This window comes from Notamacropus eugenii, chromosome 5, assembly GCF_028372415.1.
Source record: "Notamacropus eugenii isolate mMacEug1 chromosome 5, mMacEug1.pri_v2, whole genome shotgun sequence".
Lineage (NCBI taxonomy): Eukaryota > Metazoa > Chordata > Mammalia > Diprotodontia > Macropodidae > Notamacropus > Notamacropus eugenii.
In genome coordinates, this window is record NC_092876.1 from 102,313,205 (window position 1) to 102,331,005 (window position 17,801).

At 38.0% G+C, this 17,801-nt stretch overlaps 1 pseudogene; it reads right to left on the reverse strand.

The window, feature by feature from the left end:
• Positions 1-11,036: 11,036 nt before the first annotated feature.
• LOC140507652 (small RNA 2'-O-methyltransferase-like) lies at positions 11,037-17,168 on the reverse strand (annotated as a pseudogene).
• Positions 17,169-17,801: the final 633 nt, after the last annotated feature.

A 17,801-nucleotide genomic window follows, 5' to 3' on the forward strand; every position in this document is an offset into this window, starting at 1 on the left:
TTTGGGATGTCTTGCTTTTATTCCTCTTAAAAGTCCAAAATAATGGGTCAAAACACACGACTGGTTTGCCTCAGCAGAAGAACTCATTAGAGTGCCATTCCCTGATTTCTTTCCACTCCCTTTTCATCTTGTCCTTTACACTGTTTTTACTTTTCCCTTTGGTTGTTATTCTCTCCATGCCTCACCCTTCAGCAAGGCCGAGTTTATTTTGATGGAGACAGTTGGCAGAAGTTGGAGTCATTGGAAACGAGCAGCTAGTGTTCTTTTCAAGGTGAAGGAATTTAGGCGTTTTGGACTATATCAAAAGGTTTGGGGTTTTGGTTTTTTTTTAATTTTTCAAAGACTTGGAAAGGGAGAAATTTCATGACGTTTAAGAATCTTCTTATAGGGAATAATATTCCAATAATGGAATCAGTTCCACCCTTGACAACCAAGGAAGACAGGGTAGACAATATCTCCCTCTTCTTCGTGGAGGGAAAGAGAGCCTCCCCAGTTGTCTCCTTCCATTTCCCTGGAACCAGAGAATTGCTTTGAAGTCACTTATGACCTGAATTGGTCCTGGGAAATAAATAGACCTTTGCTCATTTCATAGGGTACCGCCCTAGGGAAACGTTTTAGGGACCTATCAACTTGGTCCTCTGACTCAGACTTGGGTCACTCTCCCTTTGGGGACTTCACACTTGACTAATGTCTAGTCAGGTGAAACTGTTATATATTCTTCTAGTGCTATTTTTTTTTTTAGGAGATTGGGGAGGAAGGGGAGGAGAGGAGGTAAGCTTGGACATCACCACTTTGCTTTGGTCTTTAGCCTGTTCCCCCATGTGGATAGTGTGTGTGTGTGTGTGTGTGTGTGTGTGTGTGTGTGTGTGCATGTGTGTTTGTAGGGGATGGGGGAGGGGGAACCTAGATGTGAATCAATGAATCTTTCTACTCTCCATTTATTTGCATTTATTCTCTTTCTATTGATTCAGTGTTTACTTAAGTCGATTCACAAACGTTTCAAGTAACTAAAACATACAGAACAAATTCTGTGCAGGTAGAGGATACAAGTAGAAAGGATGAAACAATCTCTGCTTGCAAGAAGATTAGACTTAATGGGGAATACAAGAAATGTGTATATAGGATATATCAAATAAACATAAAAGAACAAAATACAAATAAGTTCAAAGTAGTGTGATACAGAGGCACTAATAGTTGCTAGGATCTAAAAAGGCTTCATGTAGAAAGTAGTACCTGAGCTGCATATGGAAGGGAAGGATTCTGTCAGGTGGGGGTGAGGAAGGAATTCTTTCCCCAGATGAGAGTACAAAGGCACAGAGAGGGGAGATAGTATCAAGTGTGAGAAATAGAAGGATAGACAGTTGGTTGGCTCACAGGGAGAAGGAGGGGGTGTAATGTTCAATAAGACTGGAAAGATGGGTTGAGGTTAAGTAGCATAGGGCTTTAAAAGCTAAATTGGAGAAGGAAATGGCAAAACACTCCAGGATCTTTGCCAAGAAAACCCCAAATGGGGTCATGGAGAGTCGAACATGACTGAAACCATTCAACAGCAACAGTGATAAAAGCTAAATAGAGGAGTTTTTATTTTGTCTTAGAGGCAGTAGGAAGCCACCAGAGACAATTGAACAAGGGAGTCACAAGGTCATACCTGCACTTAAGGCAGTGTTACATGGGATGGACTGGCATGGAGAGAATTCTGAAGCAAGAGAATGAATTAGGAGACTTGCAATAATCTAGGTGAGAAGAAAACGGAAAGGGAATAAGAATTTATGAAGCACCTACTATGTGTCAGGTACTATGCTAAGCACTTTACAAATATTAGCTCATTTGAGATATAATAGTCTTAACTAAGGTGGTAGCTGTGTGAATAGAGAGAAATGGTCATGTGTGAGAGACGTTGTATAAGAAGAAATGAAAAGATCTGACAACTGATAGGATATATAGAGCCCTGGAGGATGAAGAATTAAGGATAATGCAAGGCTATGAACCTGGCAGACTGGAAGAGAGGTGGCTTTTATAGAAATAGAACATTTTGAAAGAGAGAAGGGTTTGATAGAGAGGAAGTAGAAAATGGATTCATTTTTGGACATATTATGATTGAGACGTCCTAGGCACATAGTTTGGAAGGTCCAATAGGCAATTAGTGATATGGGACTGAAGTTCAGTTTAGAGATTGGGGATGGATAAGTAGATCTATGAGCCATATGCATGGAATTGAGTCAGATGCTGGTAAGCTGATGTGATTACCAGGAGAGAGATTATAGGGGGAGAACAGGAGAGGGTTTACGGACAGAACCTTGGGGATATACCCCTAGTTAAGTGTGATGTGGATGGTAAACTAACAGAGTTAATAAAGAAGAAGCAGGCAGACAGGAAGAATGATGTGTATGATGAGCCAGCAGAGTTAATGGAGAAGAAATCATCAAATAGAGCTTCTTTTGAACTACAAGAGAGTAGTGTGCCAAAAACTCACAGAGCAAAGAGTATCTGGGGGAAAGAAGAGTCAACAGTGTCCAATGCAGCCGATAGGTTGAGAAGAATGAGAACCGGGAAAAGACCATCAAATGTGTATCATGACACATATGTGTACTTCTTATCTCTCCTATTAGAATACCAATGCCTTATAAGTAAGAATTATTTCCTTCTTTGAATTTATGTCTCTAGACACAATATATGTCTCTTATACACAATAGGTACTTAATACGTACATGCTGACTGATTTCTAACTATAATAATAGCAATACTCAAATTGATCTTTGAACTCATTGAGGAGATTTACCTGCAGTGACATGCATCGTGACTCCTTTAGCTACTTAACTCCTTCATGTCCTCTTATAAGTTTATAGGACTTAGAAGTTCACAGTGCAATAGTCTCTAGGGATCTTAAAGGCTGTTTAGACCAATCCTCTAATTTTATAGATTAGGAAATTGGGACCCAGAGCAGTGATGTGACTTGCCAAGGGTCATACAAGTAATGAAGAGTATAATGAGGATTTGAACTTAGATCTTTTGATTCCAAATCCAGTATGGTTCCACCATACCATACTGCCTCTTCACAGAGGGCCCACCTAATGTGATGATGGTGAGGAAGGAGGCTTCCTCATTCTGTCTTGATATTTTGGAGACATCACTAGAGCACCTGAGCTGTCTTTAGATTGCCTCTCATTCAGCCTCTTCTCTTTTTCATGAATGCATTTATTTAATTATTATGATAAATAAATAAATTGGGGCAGCTAGGTGGTGCAGGGGATAGAGCACCAGTGCAGGAGTCAGGAGGACCTGAGTTCAAATCTCACCTCAGACACTTGACACTCATTAGCTGTGTGACCTTGGGTAAGTCACTTAACCTCAATTGCCTCATCCTGGGTCATCTCCAGTCATCCTGATGAATATCTGGCTCTGGAGGAGAAGTGAGGCTGGTGACCTGCACAACCCTCCCTCACTAAAAACAAAGTCAAGTGCAAGTCATGTCATTATTTCTCTAATAGCATGGTCTTCTTTGGCAACAAAGGACAAACACACAATGATAAATAAATAATGCACTCTGCCTTATGTAAAATGTAATGGTGGAGATAATATAGCCAATAAACATGGTCTTATTGCTATGAATGCTAAAGACCCTAAATGAAAGTGTTCCCCTTTTTAGAAAGCTTTGGTGACATGAGGCTAGCTAACTTTCCCATCACTCAAACAGTTAGTACAACTTGTATAGCCCATCCCAGCTTCCAGACACTGGTCAGATTGTTGAGTTACACCCACCCTATCCCCTCAGGTCCCATAATTCTAGGAAATCATATTTACTTTTTTGTTCATTTATATCTGGTGGCAAGTGCTCCGACTGGGATGGAAAAGAACACAGAATGGTATGCAAACTCTCCAGATGGTCCAAACATCTGTGTCAAGCAAGTTGCTATTGGACCTCTGTTTAAAGGCCTCTTCTCTACTCCCCCACATCTCACTCTCAACCCCACCCCTGTCTTTGCTACCAGCCACACTGAGAGAATGCTATGTACTCTGATTTGCTGCCTGACCTTTGCTAATGATTTGTTTGTCCTACCAGACGTCCGGACAGTCTAATTCAGGCTACAGATTTTGACTGCCAGGACTTTCCTTCTTCATGTTATTTAGGCTCCTTTGCCTCTCAAATATATGACTGGGCTACTGTCCTTTCTCTCACTTCTATCTGTTACACAATTTGCCAGTGAAGTGGCTAGGTTTTGCTTCATTTATTTATTCTTTCTAAATTTTTTTTTTAAATAACAGAATTAAAATAACTGATGATTTACCCACCTGTCTCCTCAGAGGTTTTCCCTCCAAGGCTTCAGAATCCAGTTGGCATTTCAAATGGATGTCATTACTGTTTTTAATCTCACTAACACTTTGTGCAAAGTATTACCAAACTGATTCTACAACAAAGTCCCAACCAGAGTTTCTTTTCTTTCCCAATTGACTTCAGTAGTGTTGGTTTAGAGGAAGTTCCTGCTTGCCTGTCACACCTCCTTCTTGCATATCCTGCCTGCAGGCACCAGGCAGAGGGGTGGAGCTCTGGACCTGTTTTGTATTACACACAGCAGAAAGATGATTGGCTCTCAAGAAATAAATAACCAGATCAAGCCAAGGAAATAGACTTCTTGGAGCAGAAGATGAATGATGTATCCTAGCTGCAAAGCTTCCTGAGCCAACCACACAATGATGGGATAAGGATCTCTCTCCTCTTCGTCTTGATTAGCTAGCCCTCTTCAACTTCCAAAGCCATCAAAGTCCTTTTGTCTTCTCCTGTTTTCATCTTCCCATGGAACCTGACTCCTCACTCAACTACAGTTTTACTCTATACTCAGCAATGGTGCTGTTCTGCCTTGGAGATCTACTTTAGGTCCAGACATCAAATGATGCTCTGAGATCCCTTCTAGTCCTCAATCCTGTGACCAATGACTCAAGATTTATCAGAAGAACCAATGTCTAAACAATCAGCGAATGATCCACATAGAAAGAAGAAGTAGAAGACCCTTAGTTCATTGACTTTTTCCTCAAGGGAAGTTTTAATACCCATACACATATACACGTATATATGTTTAATAATTTGAGTGATAAACATGATTGGGAAATAGCTTTTGTAACATGAAGGGAAAACTAGATATAAGGTCAAAAAAGTTGTCTTTCAGTCATGTCTAACTTGTTGTGACCCCATTTGAAGTTTTCTTGACAAAGAGATCTGCTATTTCCTTCTCCAACTCATTTTATAGATAAGGAAACTGAGGCAAACAGAGTTAAGTGACTTGCCCAGTGTCACACAGATAATAAGTGTCTGAGACCAGATTTGAACTCAGGAAGATGAATCTTCCTGACTAGCACTGTATCCACTACACCATGTAGTTTCCTGGGGTCAGAAAGTCCTGAGTTCAAATTTAGCATTAGCATTAACTAGATCTGTGACCCTAGGCAAATCACTTAACTTCTGTCTGCCTCAGTTTCCTCAACTACAAAATAAGGACAAAAGTAGCACTTGCCTCCCAGGGTTATTGTGAGGATAAAATGAGATAATTTGTAAAGCATCTTGCTAACTTTAAAGCACTATGTTATTATACTAATTATTATTTATGTTAATTATTAATAACAATTTATACTCTTGTTATACAATATTTGTACATTACTATGTTATGGTGTTAGAATACATTATAATAAGCACTTCACAAACCTAAAGCCCTATATAACTACATTAATTATTTATATTAACATTAATCACTAATATGAAAAACATCATAGTTGTATATAATATTGTGGTTACTGATATAATTATTGTTACTATCAATAATTAATGTTATAAACAGTGATTATTGGTGCTTATTAAAATAATATTATTTCTAGTTATTATTCCTTTGGTGAGGGTGCAATAGGGTCAGTGCCTAACCTTTCAACATAAAGAATAAAGACTAGATACCATGCCTTTGTGAAGATCATTTAAAAATAACTGGTGATGCTTGGTCTAGAGAAGGGATGGATTATGGGTGCACTTGATAGCTATTCAAGCATTTGAAGGGTCTCCAATGAAAAAGGGACTAGCCTTGTTCTTCTTGGCTGCAAAGGGCACAACTGAGCAATGGGTGGAAGTTTCAGAGCAAGAGATTCAAGCTAGATGGCAGAAAAATTTTCCTCAACAATTAGAGTCATCCCCAAGTGAACTGGGAAGACTGAAGAAATCAGGAGATCCCTATCACTGGTGGTCTTCAAGTGAAGGCAAGATGATGACTTTGGAGGGATGGCGACAAAGGAGTTTCAAAGATGGCCTCTGAGGCTCCTTCTAATGCTGAAATCCTGAGATCCTTCTATATGTTTCCATTTCTATACTCCCATGGCTTGATAAGGAAAAGATAACTTAGAAAGGTCCAAGGATGAGCAGGAGACCTGACAGCAGAACAATAGCCAGAGGAGGGATAGTGGAGCTGAAGAAGCAGCAGCTGGGATGAAAGTGAAGATACAAGAATCTGATGTTTGGGAAATATGCAGAAAGACTCTGTTTGTCCACCATATTTGGAGGAACAGTATCCAGAGAGAGTTTCAGCTGGATGCAGACTAGATTAGGATTCCTGGAGTTATGTTGGTAGGATCATGTGGTTGTGGGCAGCTAAGTGTCACAGCAGATGGAACATAGGATTTGGAGTCAGAAAGACCTGAGTTCAAATCCTACCTCAGACACTTACCAGTTGTGTGATGCAGGACAAGTCCTTTAACCTCTTAGTACCTCAGTTTGTTTTTTATTTATAAAATGAAGAGCTATTAATGTCTTCATTTTACAACTTCAAAAGGTTATTGTGAGAGTCAAATGAGTTAACATAAAAACATAAGAGTTTTCCAAACATTAAAGCATTATAAAGTTATTATTAGTATTAGGGCCTCCCTAACTTTGCTTTTAGACAGAAGTAGGTTATTTTTTTTTCCAGAGAAGCCTTGGAGAATGATCTTAGAGAAGGACATGAATCCAGAAGGATGGTTGCCTTCCAAACTCATCTCAGATTATAGCTGTTAAGGTCACAGCCAAAGAGTTTGAAACAAAATAATCCAATAAAGGGGAAGGAGTAGGATTTTTTGTGCTAGTACAGGTGCACATTCACCCTCTGAACCTAAGCTAAAAAATATTAAAAAGTATGTGCAAATGAGCCTGTCAAAAATCCATTTAAAAACTACAGGTTGATTTAGCGGTCACAGCCAACTTTAGTTGAACTGGGAATTCCCCTTTTTATCTATGGAGGAAGGTAGTCATGGGAGACAGAATGGGATGTCATGTAATGGATGGCATGTCCTTAAAATTAGGAGCACTGGGGAAGTGAATGGGATGAGAAATCAGTTCCTATGGCAAAGATATCATTGGATCAAGGAAGCAAGAGAAAACCACCTACTCTCAGGATTCCTTCTTGCTTTTTAATTGTTCACAGATGAACAGAGGCTGAAGGTACTCTCCCTTTGTCCCCTACCCTCCAGTCTTCTAGTCCTGTGCCTACAAGATTTAATCTAGCCCCAGTGAAAGAAACAATAGCAAATTGGAGTTACCAAAAAGGATGTGTAACCTGTGGCTCAAGGCCAATTGTATGAAACTCTCTCTTCATTGATGGAGACTGATTGCTTACCTCCATGAGGGGCAGATGAGACTGGTGAAATCTGGAGAGAAAAGAAATCTGGGCTCTTCTTGCTTCCAGTTTTGAGAGAAGAGACTGGTGATTCCAATGTCTCTACAAAACCATGGAGGGAGAAAGACTTTGAGAAGGAGAGAGGTAAAGAAACTGGCATTCTCTATCATGCCCCTATCCCTACTTTGCTATATGAAGGACTTTGGGGAATTTCCGTTTGGTGAGATCTAGAACTCTCTCCCTTTGGGTTCATTGTGGAGCCTAAATAATAAATAAAATGTATGTAGAGCACTTTGAAAACCTTTATTATTCTTATTACTGTTGTTTGGGTCACATTGGTTAGAGAATTTTCACATGCTTCCAAAACTAGAGAAGTTCATCAACTTTTCCAAGAGATTATGCAAAAGCTGTTCATCAATTCTTCTTTACGCAAGCCAGCAAAAATGATGCACTGGAAAGATACAATTCTTCTACCTAGCAGATGCTCTCCAGGGATTGATAATTCAAAAGAGACAGTGACCCTTCTAGTAAAGTTTCCATGGGATCTCTGAACCAACAGAGCAAGTGGGTCATATATATGTCAGCCCAGGGTGGTGAAGCCAGGACTCACATTTCCAGACTGTCCATTGGGATTGCTCCAGGAAAGTTACAGAAGAGGTTTGACACCTGGAGAGCCTAGTGAACTGAACTGCTCTGCCTCAGCAGGAAGCATGTGAATGGCATTCCAAAAGCTGACATTTTCAGTCTATTTTAACAGATGTGCTGTGTTTTCTTCCCCTTTTATCTGTTACTCTTCCCTCCCCATAAAGTGGGCAGGAGCCACCTTGTCAATCTGTCGACACCTTGTCAACCCCTGATTGATACTTTCTACCCCCATGTACATCTTTTTATGAGTTGTTCAAGGGCAAGGTGTTTTCCTGAGATAGCTATGAAGATAGAATATATACCTTAAAACCCTCATTCCCACCCCCATTTACCATGAATTACCACCATGTTATTGAAGAGACTTGTGGGACATTAACACATTAAGTCATAAATTGAGTAGGCCCAGTGGTCATATTAGATAAAAAGTTAGAAGAATTCTGTGTATTGGGGGGAGGGGCAAGAATAAATCTAGACACTTCCTACCCTACTGTCTATTGCACTGAAATGATTGAAAGGTGTTCATTCCTTTATGCAATTTATTACTTAACATGGCATGCACACACAATTATCAATGATAAACAGCCCTGGTCATTTCTGGCTTCTTCCAAATAGATACTTTGATGATGATCTGTGAACTCATCAATATGGGGGCACTCTCTTCACTGCTACAAATGGCTCCTCATCCTGCATGAATTTTGTCTCTATCCTTGCATATATCCTTCACACTGGATCTACTTAATATGCTGGAGCTTTGCTTGGGATCTTTTATATATAGTAGGTACTCAATAAATGGTTGTTTACTTGACTTTAATATTTTTTGGATGCCAGTGCAATACTTGGGCTATTGATTCATTATTCCTCACTTCTACTGCAAAACCAATCTGCCTCCCTTTCCAGACATACATATCTTTGGAGATATGATTTAAAATATTTCTTGTGTTCATGTTGTTGTTGGTAATATTGTGCAACTGGCTTATACCCACCATGGTATCTTCATTGTCCTATAGGCTACCTGAAATTTTGTTCCCTCTGAGATTATGTTTCATGATTAATAACCATATGAGCATCCTTAGTAAAATCATGTGTGTGTTCATCCTTCGTTGCTGAAGAAGACCATGTCATCAGAGAAATAATGACATGACTTGCACTTGACTTTGTTTTGAGTGAGGGAGGGCTGTGCAGGTCAGGTCACCAGCCTCACTTCTCCTCCAGAGCCATCTGAATCCAGTGACCAGATATTCATCAGGATGACTGGAGATGACCCAGGATGAGACCACTGGGGTTAAGTGACTTGCCCAAGGTCACAGCTAGTGAGCGGCAAGTGTCTGAGGTGAGATTTGAACTCAGATCCTCCCAACTTCTGCACTGGTGCTTTATCCACTTCACCACCTAGCCTTAGTAAAATACTAGTGTTGCAAAGATAGCCTTTTGTTGCAGGAGGCACGTTAAGAGTGCTACACACTACACAGTGTCCTAAATGACTTCCTAGAAATTTTTTTCTTCTTATTTAGTTTTAGGCATAGATTATCATCCAATTTAAATGCCTTGTCTATAACATAATATATGGATGGATTAACTCAATTGCCTTCTCATCCAATTGCGTACCACAATGTGGAAAACAGGCATTCTATTTTTTTAACCAAATGAATTACTAGATTTATCTCTTTTTAGTGGCTTTAGGTTTTATGGAAGGGGCCATATAGTGTCATGAGGTTTAATGGAATTAAGAGTGTCATTTGCAAAAAAATTTCATGAGGAGAATTTTATCATGCAGAGGGGATTCCCTCTTCCATTTGGACTTTGCACAGGACATCCTCCATGATAGTGGTAAACATCTTTAGTGAGTATTTTGCCTCCCTGTTTTATGCCTTATGCCTATTAATAATTGGAGGAGTGGGGTACTGAGCAAAATTGTATCTGTGACTGCGTTTATCAAGGAATGTTTGACATTTACATGTAAGGCATCTTGTTGGAGAAGAGTCTTTTAAAAAATAAATTTATATTAATATCATTGTTTGTATTTCACTCACATTTTCCAATGTATATCTCCCAGAGAACCAACCTTTACAACAAAGAAAAAAAGGAATTTTAAAAAATGTTCAGTAAAACTAAACAACATATTGACAAAGTCTGACATTATATGCAGTTACCCACACCCTACCTCCCTACGCACCACTGCAAAGACATGGTGGGGTGGAGGTGTCTTCTCATATTTCTTATTTAGGTCCAGACTTGGTCATTATTATTTTGCCGCATTCAGTTTCTTTGCTGTTCTCATTTATAATATTGTAGTCAAAATGTATGTTGTTTTCTTGGATCTGCTTACTTAATTTTATATCAGTTCATATAAATCTTCCCATGCTTCTCAATGTCAATCATATGCATCATTTTTAATGTAGAGTAATAATATTCAATTATATTCTTATAACACATCTCATTTATTTGTTTTCCAATTAATGGGCATCCTGAGGAAAGTCTTCAAGGCTATGTTTGTTATGAAATCAACAAAAAAGTCAACAGATTTTGTATTCTCTATAAATCCACAAGCAACATGACTACAAAAATGTGGTTTTCCTTAAAAGCTACATATAAAAATCAGTCAGCCAACTAGCATTCATTAAGCAATTGCTACATGCTAGCACTTTGGTCAACACTGAGGACACAAAAAAAGCAAAAACATAATTCCTATTGTCAAGGAGAATTTTTTTTTGCCTACTAATAATTTATTCCCCAAATTTGTGAAAAACAGCAATGACTTAGCAATGATCTTCATTGGTCATATCCATCATAGGCAGTCCTATTAGAGCCACCACCATTGTACTCCTCCCCATTGAAGTCATCCAAATTATAGACATCTCTGTCATTGTCACTCAAATCCCAGGCGTCTTCATCAGTAATGTTAATCATGACAGAAGAACATCACTGCTTAGCACCACTTCATCAGTAATCAATATTTTTAATGTCTCAAGGCCACCACACAGATCTTTTTGAGGAAAGGGAAAATCTTTCCAGAGGTACATAAAATATATTTTCAATACAAAATGTTCTTGAGGGTCTCTCCAGTGAGATTGTTTTTGGACTCATCACATTCAGGCTCGTCATAACCATCACTGTCATTCTTCATCTTGGAATTCTCTATCAGATCTCTCTTCATTGTTAAGAGGTAAGAAAACTTTATTGAACACTGCCTTCCAAAGGTATATGCCTCCTTTCAGGCTTGGATATATCACTGTACCAATACATTTTATAATTTTTTTCATTACGTAGAGATTTATCAGTGTTTGGCATATTTTTCACAAAGTCCTCTGAGTATAGAACCCAACAGCTTCCATTTCAGGTGGTGATTCCCCTAATTCAGTAAATTCCACTGAAGAACCATAGTGACTTGCTGCATCTAAAGTCCAGCTCTGAAATTGTGCTCTGTCCCATTCAAACTTTTGACCTGGATGTCAAAATAGTATCCTTCCCAAGAACAAGGGACTAACTTTGGAATTGCTGCTAATAACTGTACATAATAATCTAATGGGAGACACAATTACAAATGATTATTAGAAACAAGATATGTAGAGCATAAATAAAATGGAGATAATCAACAGATGGAAATCACTAGCATGAAGGGGGATTGGGAAAGCTTCTTGTAGAAGATAAGATTTTAATTGAGACTTGTAGGAAGCCAAGAGGTGGTAATGAGAAAAGATAGAGTTTCAGGCATGCAAGACAGGTTAGGAAAATGCCAGGAGTCTGTCTATTCTTTTATATTTTCAATAATGTGAAATATGTACATATTAACCCCTCTTGTATAGGTTTTATAAATATGAGGAAGCAAATATTTTAATCAGTAGTTTCTGGTGTATGCCCACTGATATGTTTTTGTATAATGGTTCAATCAATTATCTCTTCATTCTTTAAAAATGTTCCCCCTTTTAAAAAGAGTCAACATGGTAGAAAGACTATTTTTAGAGTCAGAAATCCTAGGTTCAGATTCCAACTCTTCCCTGACTACCTAGGTGACTTTAGGCAAGGCATTTTACATTGGGAGCAGAAGATCTGAGTCTGAAAAATGAAAGGGTTGGACTAGGGGGACTTCTAAGGTCTTTCCAATTTCAAATTTATAATCATGAAAATTAATCCTTGAGTGACTTGCAAATTGTGTCATCTTCAGTATGTCTTCTTTCTGTATTTCATCAGGTCCAGCTGCTTTTCCTGACTTCATTTGCTTGAGTCTCATTTTCACATATAGCACATCTATAGTAAATCAGCTACTGAGTACAAATGTTGTGTTTCCACTCTCATTAATAATGGTAATTATTGATTACCTAAAGAAATGCTGACACAGCTATTCCATTTCACATTTATTTGTTCATCTCCTTCCAGTTTAATTTTCAAATGCTTTGGGGTGATCTGGCTTAGTGCAGTCTCATCCCAAGCATTCCTTAGCTTTGTTTTTCCTTCCACTCCTTTTCATTATTTTGTGAGCTAATACTGCTCATAAGTTTCCATGCTTCTCCTCGCTGATGTTTTGGAAGGTGGTATTCTGACCTAGTGTTACCCTTGGCTGTCTCTTCTCTCCTTTTTGGCAGTGAGTTTGCTGGCTGAGACAATTCCTGGGTTCCTTTGGTCTTTTTCATTATGGTGATCATTTTAAATTGTTTTAATTTCACTAAGAAATACTTTTACTTCTATTGTTTCTTTTTGTTTAGTTTTAACTGTTCAAATATTTTGTGAGCGCTTACAATTGCAGGCTATGTCTTCTCTTCATGCTTATCTTTTTTTTCCTGATTTCTAATTTAAATGTTGACTTGAACACTGACTCATTGATGGTTTAATTGCACACAAATAGTTAATTCTGAAATCACTCCCACACTGGTGACAGATCATTTCCTGTCTGTTACAGTATAATCAATTTCATTGTTGGTGATTTCGTTTGGTGCTCCCCATGTCTACCATAATGATATAACGGCATCAGGCTTCTGTGTAATTTATCAGCCTTTGGCTTCTTTTGTTCTTTAATTCTGAATAATTTTTTCTGCTATATATTTCACTTTTCTCCTCTAGGTCTACTTTTCAATGAAGTTATTGAATATTAATATGTATATTGATTTGGTTTGGAGGGTCTTACCAAGTTCAGAGAATTTCCTTCCTTCACCATATGCAAGAGATACTGGGAAACAAATCTCAAATTATCATGATGATATTTGAGAGCACCTGCTGGAGGAAGAAATGGCATACTGTTCTATTTTGTTGCCTGGGAAAATTCCCCATTAGCTCCACCCTAGTTCTAACTACTCTAAAAGATGACACACTCTGATGCCATATTGTATATGAAGCCTTCCTGTCTTGGTATAACCTGTGAGAATTTACCCTCCACTGGCATAGCCCTCAAGGATCTAGAGTCACCTCCATGCCACTGTGAGACATTAGAGTAAGATTACTCAGGATAAGGTGAATTAAAAGGGTTTATGCCTTACTCAAGGACTTGGGAAAGACCAGGGCGGCAAATTAAGCCAGATAAGGTAGAGAATGCTGTGTTTACTTTGCAGTAACCTGTATTTTAAATATTTAAATATCTGAATGTTTAAATATTCAAAATCAGGCCCACTGTCAAAGCAGGAATTTTGCAAGACATACTTTGAAGTTTCCCTTTAGAAAGACTGTGTAAGATCCATCTGCCACTGATGCTGGGCGGCAGACGCCTCTCTTTGTATCCTGGGAGATGTCATGGAAACATGGGAGCCAACCCCAAACCTTCTTTTCCCTCTTTATTCTCTATATAGTAAAACTCCAGGATTCCAATTTAATACCTAATTTCTCCACTCCAGGAGAGTTGGTGGGGATCTCTATTGAATATGTGAGACAAAATCTTTTATAGCAGAACCATAAAATACCGAGAAATTTCTCTTCTTGTAAAGTTTGGGACTAAAATCACTTGATGATGAACAAAGAATCACTCTTTCAAGTATCCTTTGGGGAGAGAAAAAGTATTTGGCTCACTGAAGTCCCACTGAGAGAGATTTGTTTTGAATTCTGGTGCCTGTTCTGGAGGGAGATTTTTTTTCTTTTTAAAGGTGTCACAGAAGCTGTGAAAAGGTACAGATCAGAGAATATAACATTCCCCAAGGGACTTCTCAGCAGTTCACACTTCATGTGCCAGACTCCCTTGTTTCAGGATAAGTATTTGACATGCTTTGTTACCTGATTAAACCTGCATTTGTTTAGTTCTGGCTTATTACTGTCTGAGGCACTCTGTTGTGAAATGAAAATTACTGCCATTTGCCTGCCAAATGCAATGATTCAGAGAATTATGAATTAGGATTCTTTAATTACGGAGATCTACACCTGATAGGTTAATTTCAAAACAAAATTAACCACATGGACTCCATTTATCATCAAACTGATTCTATTGAATTACATTTTGCTTAATAGACCATAGTGCTTCCCTATTAATAAAAAGCATTGGTAACAGGAAAACAATGAACAATTAACAATGTCCTTTGTTAAAAAAATAGTCATTGATTCACCTGTGCCCTAAAATGAAGGAAAGAATTACATTTTCCCAAGGCATCCTTCAAATATCCATTATATTTGGAGGCCATTTCTTGGGCAATACCTTACATATTTTGTTTTATTATTATCATTCTGCATGACTTTTATATTAAATCGTAGTTGACAATATTTTGCTCCAGGGGACTGGGAAGGCTGCACTGAATTTGGGGTTGAAGAAAATGATTCTAAATCCTTGTTCTGATACTGACTACTAGTATTACCTGGAAGAGGTCAAAGTCTCTAAATCTGTTTCCTGATCTCTAAAGCAAGGACCTCGAACTGCCTAGCTCTTTTATTGTCTCCTCTGCCCATAAATCTATGATGATATGGACCACATAACAATGTCTGATCACTACCATAAGCAACAGCTTGGAGTTAATAAAATGATTTGTGGGAAAATGTATGTTTTAGAAGGATGTGTATTACTTACTGGTTGATGCTGTTTTGAGTACATAATTACCTCATTCTAATCCTCTCATTAAATCTCTTTGTTGTTTTTTTTTCTATCCCAATTTTCATCTAAATGGTGATTGACTTGGTAGAGACCATTTCTATCTCTGCATCATGTTAGGGCTATACTATAAGAACTTAATCCACTTTAACAATCATGACAAGTCATCTTTATCATCCTCATCTAGTACTTAGCAGTCTGGTGCAGTGACTGCCTTGATAGCAGAGATAAACGTGTTGAGGCATCTTCTCAAGATCTGAATTCCAAGCCATTGTTTAATGTGATATTTCAATTAGCAAACAGTCCCAAATTATTAACAGCATTTGAACAAAATATGTCCTCACCTTAAAAAATGGAAGAATATAGAAATGAATAAGGAGAAAAAAAGAGGCTCAGTTATTTACATTTTTAAATAAATCTTTGCTTTCATAGGTAGCTTCTCTTTGCAGGATAGGAAGACAGAAAAGAACAGGGAAAGTCACATTTAATAACATGAGAAGAAAAGTGAAACCACCTTAGTGTTCCCATCAATTGGTGCAGTTTGGATAATTTAGATAATATTTACATGGAACTACTGACTTGACAATTCTTTTCGTTCCTTTCCTTTTGAGGAGATATATCTATGATCTAGTCATAACTTCAGCTGTACAAGTGATTCAATTTGATCATTAAGATAACCCTAAAATTCAAACTGACTCATTTTCAATCCAGTGGAAAAAAATTTTTAAAGAAATAAATGAAGTTAATTTTCAACTTAATATCATAGATTTAAAGGTAGAGGAGACCCTAGAGTTTACCCAATTCAACTCCCTCATTTTACAGTTGAGGAAACTGAAGCCCAGGGAGATCACGTGATTTACCCAAGGTTTCACAGATAGTAAATGACAAAGCACCCAGATCCTTTAGCTCCAGATTCAAATCTCTGTCCATTTTACTTAACCATTTTTCTCTTTAATCTTAATGTCAAATTCAATTCTTTTTTGCGCATAGTTTTGTGCCAGAACAGATGTAAAATAAATTAATATCTAATCTCTCTAATCTTTTGTAGAATTATATCAAATTTAACATAACCACTCATCCAATTTCTCAAGTAACTATTTTACTGAGTAAGTTTAAGGAGAAGGGAATATGGATATTTATTTAGGGAACTGGGTTAGGGGAGACAGGGAGTACCCAAGTTAGTCATTATTGTAGGTATTTATTGAAACAAACTATGTCCAAATAGATATTCATTCAAATGAACTAATTTGTTTAATTATTGAAGAACCATTAGCAAAACTCTTAATTAGTTGATTATGAAAATGGGCATGTCCTGTGTTTCCATGGTCTGTCCTTTTGTGATACAATTAATAGATTTTTATGAGGAGGTCATGGACAGTTATTTGAACCTAAGTGACACTGTTGGGAACCACAAGTCTGGAATGCTTGGTGACCAAGCTCTCAGTGTTTGATGGGAAATGAATTAGTGGATCTTGTCCAGTTTCTATTGGCAAGGAGTCCCTGCAACCAAAATCACCAACAAGCACGTCCTTGGCAGCTTTGGTGGAAGTCTCAGAAGAAAGAACAAAGCTTGAAAAGGTCCCTGACCCTGAACAAACTACCCTCTTCCTGCTCAGAATCAGTTCCTTCAGGATGAGGTGGGAAAGTTGTCCCTTGCTTTTCTGCCTTGCCTATTTGTAGGTTTACATAAAGGAGGATCATTGTTTTCTGGGGCTGCCCATCTGGCACCTCAAACAAGCCCCACTTTTATTGAAGAACATTGAGAAAAGAAAATATCTCCCTTCTTCCTCCTCCACCCCAACCTAATGTGGGGATTAATCTGGGCAGCAGACTAAATCAAACAGGTCACTTTGAAGTAGTGGTTACCTTAAGGGCCCCAGGCCTCTCATGGTGCTGGACTGTGTCATGGTCAAGTCAACAAACATTTATTGAGCACCTACTATACAAAAAAGGACCAAAGTAGTCCTTGATCAAGGAGTTCACAGTCCAATGAAGGAGACAACATACAATTAACTAAGTACAATTAAGTACAGGATAAGTTGGAAGCGCATAACAGCACATATTGCTTTAGTGTAAATAAGGGTCAAAATTAATTTTAAATTAACTGAACTACAAGGAACAAAACATGCAAATAAACAATGTAAGTTACTCATAAGTTACAAACCCATAAGGATCATGAAATTACCAAAATTTAGTGGTTATTTAGTCCAACCATATATGAAAGAGATCCTCTTTATACAGACCTGACAAGTGATCATATAGTCATTTCTTGAAGACAAGGAGGAGGAACTTACCACCTCTTGAGCCAACCTACCGTTTTTGGACAGTTCCAACTGTTATAAAGTTGGATTGTTTTTGAAGCTCGTAGTAGCAGGAAAAGAGAGAAGTTTGAGACTATTGAGGTTTCAACGTTGGTATGTAAAACATGATTCTCACAAGTGAATCTTAAGTTCTTAAACAGAGATTCAAAGAGGAGCAGAGATTCTCTGTATATTACTGTTTATTATTAAAAGAAGAATGAGAGAATCCCTCTGTTTCCC